Source organism: Cydia amplana, chromosome Z (assembly GCF_948474715.1).
Source record: "Cydia amplana chromosome Z, ilCydAmpl1.1, whole genome shotgun sequence".
Lineage (NCBI taxonomy): Eukaryota > Metazoa > Arthropoda > Insecta > Lepidoptera > Tortricidae > Cydia > Cydia amplana.
In genome coordinates, this window is record NC_086096.1 from 12,217,203 (window position 1) to 12,224,801 (window position 7,599).

Genomic DNA, 7,599 nt, shown 5'->3' on the forward strand with positions numbered 1-7,599 from the left:
GTGCGAGCGAGACGGTTGGGCGAATGATAACAAAATGATATCTTTTTGACATCTTAAACAAAGTTTGACTTGGCCTCTGTGGAAGCCTGGAAATACAGCATACTTCATTGACTTTTTATGCTGGAAATTGATTTAATTATTGCGAGAAAAATAAGTATGTAGTCTTCAATAACTTGTACAGTTATGTACTGCCAAAAAACTAGAAGTGTCCATTAATTGTGTAGAACATTATTTGCTGTTTGTTTCCAAAATCATGCTGCTATTCTGCGAATATAGCAGTTCCTCGGGCAGATAAATTAAACATGATCGAAACAAATACTATTAAATTAACCACAATAGTAAACTTTTCTCTCAGTGTAGGATATTCTCGGTCATGGAAAACTTACAAAATTATTGTTTTTTTCATTAAATCTATAATTAATATTATTGTCGGGAGAAATTCTGACCGTGTAGTCGTGTAAGCTTCATAGCCCATTCTTCAAAAAAATTCTAGTTACAAATTACTGTTTAGGTAGTATAAAATATAAATAAAAAAAATGTTATTTCTCAAAAACGGGAACAGATATCAAGTTGTTAATTCGCAGACGGGTATTCAATATGATATATAATTCACCCGTGTAGAAACATTTTACTGTGCAATTAATGTAACTTTAACTTTATATTGACTCCACTATTAGTAATTCGGTATTGTTAGATTACAAAGTAATCTGGGAATCGGTAATCAGATTACAAAGTAATTTCGAGTAATCGTGGAACCAGGAATCAATTACGAAATGCCCATCTCCATTTAATGTCTTTGTCTCACGGAAGTTTTGTTATTAAAATTGCCCATCTCTGCTTGAAAGTGAATGAACATTCGCTCGATTGTCAACGATGATGGCACCTATCAGTTAATCAAACGGTAAATAAGCAGCTGTTAACGTTACCTACTAACGTTAACAATGGTGTATCGATACCTTTGACTTAACGTTAGCTCAAATTGACAGCTGCTAACGTTACCATTTTGTTACCGGTAAAGAGTAGTATAACTAACGGTACCTGGTCTAACGTTAGTTACAACTTAACGTTAAATCTGTCACCTTGTGGTAACGATACCAACTTTTTAACGGTATTTAAAGCCCTGGCTAATACAGTGTACCAACATTAAGTGAATGTAATATTAGTTATTGAAAGCCCGTCAAAAGCACACTTGGCACGTAGGGTTATCTGTCGACTGTCACAAGTGTCACAACAGACATTGTGCCTAATTTTTTAACACAAAATATGTTGATTAAAACCTGTGAAAAAGGTAAAAGTTTTTATAATTGCAAGCATCGTACGTATCCCCAGGAAGAGGATCACTAAGTAAGTCATCAAAACATAGTGAAACATACATTTTTTTATTGAATTTGTAACGAAACAACAACGAAGAAAATTGACCGAATAATATAAAATACACAGATAATTCTTACTGTTTTCACTAAAGCAAAAATCAAGTTGTTAATTACATTATAGTAAATATTTTTAAGGAATAATCTTTATTTTGTTGCGCTCGTTATTTGACAGCACCGACCACGTTGCGAACGCTATGCGGCGCTGCCATCGTGCACGGTCCCAATAATTTATAATACCTATTTTATTATAACAACCTACGTATTCGAACTTAAGGCAGGTCTCAGTTAGGTACGACGACGAGCGAAGCGAGGAGGTGTGTTGGGTAGAACTGCGACCCTACAGCGCGCGAGCCGAGCGAGCGAAGCGAGCATGCCGCGGTAGCGGCCGGCGAAGCGCCAGAACCGACTTTTTTTATTACTTTACTTTTTTTACTGACAAACCTCAACTTATTTTTATACATTTGAATACTTTATACCATAAATACTTATAATATAACAAATATTCATTATATCCAGAAAACGTTATACGACTGTCAAAGACGGACATGTAACGTAAATAAATGAATTTTAAATATGGAGGCCACTTTTGGGGGGTAAAAGAGCAAATTAAAAAATAAAGTTTTTCAAACTATATCGTGTTACATATCAAATGAAAGAGTTAATTTTGAGAATCTCAAGTATATTTTATTTATAATTTTAACATAAATAGTTTAGCAGTTATTCAAGAAAATAGGCAAAAAATGACCATTTCCCCCTTTATCTCTGAAACTACTGGGTCTAAAATTTTGAAAAAAAAACACTAAATAGTTCTTTACCTATAGATGACAGAAAAACCTATTAGAAATGTGCAGTCAAGCGTGAGTCGGAATTAAGTACTTAGTTTTTAATCCGACCCCTACGGGTTTTTTAAAGACATTTTTATTTCTCGTGCTCTGAAAGAGGGTCATTGTTGTTCTAAGGTGTGCAGAAAATGATACGTTTCTGCACTAGAGCATTTTACGTTCCAAGTACGATTTAAAAAAAATTACAATGGGCAATTGAAATTTGGGTTTAAATGGATTTGTTATACAATTCCCATTCTGATATTTAACTCAGCATTCCATAAATAACGATCCGTTTGGCTAAATTGTTAATTGAAAGTACCCTCAAGAAATACTATGAAAATTTATATTTACTCATGTTTTTAAAAAACACATGCATTTTACTTTCCTCGTATTCGAAATGAAAAGTAGAGTGTTTAACTCAGGTGAAAGGCATAATTTCAGCCTCGGACTATTGGCGCTCTCACTGCGTTCGAGCTACTGTCTCGGGGTGGATTTCAAATTCCGGCGAAAAGTTATGTTTCGGTCTTTATAAAAAAAACCGGCCAAGTGCGAGTCGGACTCGCGTTCCAAGGGTTCCGTACATTACAAAATTTTTAACAATATGTTTTTTTAATGAAAAGTGAGTAAAATGTCTTTTCACCTCAGCAGCTCGAACAAGGGTACTTTGCTTCTTCAAAACAGTGAGCAAAATGCGATTTTGCTCACTGAGTGAGACAAAATGACATTCAAGTGACCTTTATAGTCAAATGTCATTTCAACATGCGGGGTCTAATACAAGTTCGAAATATTTGGGTTCTATTATCTCTGTCCCTTTCACACTGTTAGTAAAAAGAAACAGACAAAAAAAAGTTAAAACGACATTCAACGGTATATTCACGGTTTATAATAGACCCCTGAAAAACTTCAGACCGCATCGTTCCAAACCACGTACGAGTATGAATTCTTAATCATTAATTAATAAAAATAAAGTTTAAGATTTGATAAAAACTGATAAAATACTATATTTTAGGTATTTTATTGCACAATTAAAATAATGAACTCAAAAAGTACACAGATCATCACGCAAAATTAATTATTTTACTTTTAAGAATTTCTACCATATTTGACAAATAGTACGTATCCGCAATTCGGACCGTATCTTACAAAGCTTTTTTTTACAAAAAAAGTTGTCGATTGAAGTGTCAGTTGACGCTCGTTATTTCCATATTATTTTACTGAAATTTATTATTACGTTTTGTTTTTGTGTTCGATTGCGGTAATTAAACTTAATTGTTTGTATATCTTAAGAAAACATGAGTGCAGGTATTAAGTGATGAAGAAGGATTACATTTTTCAAGTTGTCTAATAGGTATGTTCTCACTGCGCTGAGGTGAAAAGTTTTGTGAACTACACGAGATCAAAGTTATTTACATCTCGCGCGCTTTTGAGTCCCTTACTACGCTCAAGATTCTAAATTAGAATTATTATAGAATCTTTCGCTTGCACGGGACTCAAAATAAGCACTCGAAGAAATATCAAACTTTGATCTCTTGTTGTACAAATAACTATTAAAACACCCATCAAAAACTGCACATTTCTAATAAGTTTTCCTGTCATCTTTAGGTAAAGAACTATTTAGTGTATTTTTTTTCAAAATTTTAGACTCAGTAGTTTTAGAGATAAAGGGGGGGGGGTCATTTTTTGCTTATTTTCTTGAATAACTGCTAAACTATTTATCTTAAAATTATAAAAAATATATATTTGAGATTCTCAAAATGAGCACTTTCATTTGATACGTATAGAGATGGGTAGTGACTTAGTGAGTAAATACTCACGGGTGAATATCGAGTAAATACTCAGTATTTACTCAATATACCCGTATTTACTCGTTTGTACCGAAATTGGTGGGTATAAACTATTTCGAGTGCTGAAAGGGGCATATAAATTTGAAATATAGGTGTATTTTGTAAGCCGCTACTGGATTATGTACTCAAAATTGTAAGAAATGTATTTTTAAGAGGGACACTCCATACATGTAACTAAACGTCACAAAAAAATATTCAGTCCACCAACGTGTTGCACATCATTAAATGGGTCTTTAAAAATAACTGGAATGTTTCTATGAACTTTTTTGGATAAATTGAATATTTTTGGAAAAAAACTGTTTCGAAAGGCCAAAATAATGTTTATCTCTCTATAACTTTCGAACCAAAGTTCAGAAAACATATAAAAATATATCGGGAGATTATCCGTATAATAGAGTACAAACAACTATATTTTGAACATCATCGGTTGAGCTATTTTTGAGTTTTCTTTAAAAAAATCCTTAATAAAAGGTCGTAAGTGCCGCGTAAAGATGCACTTTTGCGCGACATGCAGTTATCTAGAACATCGATAGAATTTAAGTACCATATTTTTAAAGTAAATATATTCTTATTTAAAACAAAATTGTTAACTATGCATTATCACAATTTGCCTCTCACTGATAATTACCTTTTTTTCCAAAATTAAGCGTCCTATATGCTTTTGATTTTTTAGCATTCTTCAATAAAAGACAATGTTGTTCTTAAATCTCTTTGAATATTTTATAAGCAATCGTTTTTACCCACCTAAATGAGTAAATACGGGTATTTATCGGGTGCTTTGAGTAAATACCGAGTAAATACTCAGTAATAAAATAATAAAATTACCCAGTATGTTTTATTTTTTTAAGCGCCCTTGAAGTTGTGAACATACTGGGTAATTTTATCTTTCTTGGCATTAAATTTTTTTTTATTCCATTCAATGATCTAACGATAGTAAATGTTACCATACTGAATTGGCCTATCTATCAGCTTAGCACACAAAAAAAAATCAAGCATCTACCGCAATAATTCACGTCACCATAAATAAAAATCTCATCGTAATCGGAATTAGGTGAAAAATTAAAAAAAATCATAACTCCGAAAATACGAAAAATCGCGGAACATACATGGGGGTGATTCAGATAGCGCTCTAGGTCCTCTACCTCCCAGCTTCAGTATATCACTACTTCTTGGGACACCTTGTATAACACGATATAGTTTGAAAAACTTTATTTTGCAATTTTCTCTTTTACCCCCCAAAAGTGGCCTCCATATTTAAAATTCATTTAGGTTTACGTTACATGTCCGTCTTTGGGTCACAAACTTACATATGTGTGCCAAATTTCAACTTAATTGGTCCAGTAGTTTCGGAGAAAATAGGCTGTGACAGACGGACGGACAGACAGACAGACGCACGAGTGATCCTATTAGGGTTTCGTTTTTTTCCTTTTGAGGTACGGAACCCTAAAAACTAGTAGGTTGTGCCTGTTGCAACTTTTTTTATATGTTTTAAGAACTATTATCTTAATGTTCCTTCAATTATCATCTCCAATAACTTAACAGTTTTTTTATATAACATGTTTCATGTGTTTAAAATCATTACCGTCTACCGGAAAAATCTCAACCTTTTTGTTTGCAGTGAAAATTATCGCATACCTATCATACGAATGCGATTTTACTTTTAGTTATATCTTTTCCATGTTGTTGTTTAACACATAAAAAAATATGAAATAATTCCTTCATCGAGAAAGTACACATAAAAATATTTAAAACTTTGTCACGAATATTCGTCAACACCGTCATGATAATGTCAACGTGAGTTTATCTCCGTGTATGAACAACAAAATACCGCTAAAGGTCCTTCCCCTATTTTTCACTTTAGTATAAAATTCAAAAAAATATTTTATTTTAAAGTCACATGATTGAATCGTGAGAAATATTACGAACAAATTTGTAAAACGTAGTTTGTCACAACAAAGCATCATCACCGTTATGCTTTGGTTTAAAAAACTTATGAATGATATATTATAAATAATTACTGAAATGAATGGAAAACTACATGAAGTTTATTGTGTTGCTACATTAACTACTAGTATTCGTATTCTAGATATAAAAACAAGAAACTCTCAAATCTTCAACACCATACCCATCATCACCGGGAAAAAATGACGACCGGTGATGATTTCATGTGTATGGTGATGACGGTTCTCCATGACTTAGTTATTTTGCTATAATTCATTATGAAATTAAGCTGTAGGTATGTTTGAAAAACGTGCTCTATGTCTTCTAACACTATATAATGTCTACCTTATAAATGTAGAAAAATATATAACTATTTCTTTCACACTAGAGGATGGTTAGGTTTTAAATAACATTATGACTAAGAAGGCAAAATTTAGGTAACTAAGAACATACAGTATGTTTTTTAATTATGTAAATCGTGAAACTTAGTCTGCAATTGGATGTTAGTCGTGTTCGTGTTAATATCATTCGGTCCAGGTTTAGAGCATACAAAACATTGTATTTAAACAAGCTACATCTATTAAGTTGTAAGCGACCATAGGCTACGGTGTTGGCTTACTATCGTGATGGCCTTATGTTTTTTTTATATTATTACACTAATTGATGCATATAATTACAGCAATTAATAATTATACCATTGGATAGTCACCGGACCCAATACCTAATATTTTGTGACTTATGACATGAAAGTAGGGATCTTAAACTTATAAAACACTGATTATAGTGATTATATATAAATGTTTAGCTAATAAACAAAATATATATGGTTTTTAAAAATTTATAAAACAACAATAATACAAACTTATGTAATGTAAATAATGTATCAAATTATAAAAAAAAAACTTAATATATCGTAAAAATTAAGCTCATTAGTAAGCCAGTAATTTTCTAAAATGATATAAATACCAAGATACGCAATAGATAAAAGAACATGCGGGGGTTCAAAATGATAATAAGAGTAAAATTCAAAAAAAACGTCAACTGCCTAACAACGGAAAAACAAGGCTCTGAATAATACATTTAGTTTTTATTCTAAGTTGAGCCGTTTTACGAATATCTACGTATCAATCGCTCGATTTCTAGATGCTTACACTGAGAAAAGACTAAGAAATAGCAAGCGAATACTTTGTGGAAGCCCGAACGCATATCTTGGGGCCCTACACGGACGTGACAGCCGCCGTCAATGAATGAAATCAAGAAATGTTTTTATTTACGTTTTAAAAATTATGTGATTTTTTACTCCTGTGCACCTTTTTCCGAGTGATCCAGTGCACCGTTCAAGTGATCTATATTTTATCTCTATTAACGGTCAAAGCAACAGCAGTTTCGCCTTAGTACCTACTTATATGCATGACTTCGTGTTAGTGAAATTTGCAGTTTTGAAAACATTTTTATATGTATTTTGTTTATATTTGTTCTAAGTATTCTGTTAGATAAGTTTTCTATGTCGTGTACAGCAAATACTTTAAATGCCGCCCCCTCTACCTCACATGCGGAACCTTTAATGCAGTGCCCACAATGCCCACAAGGCCGTGTTTTCAAAGGGCAACGAGGTCT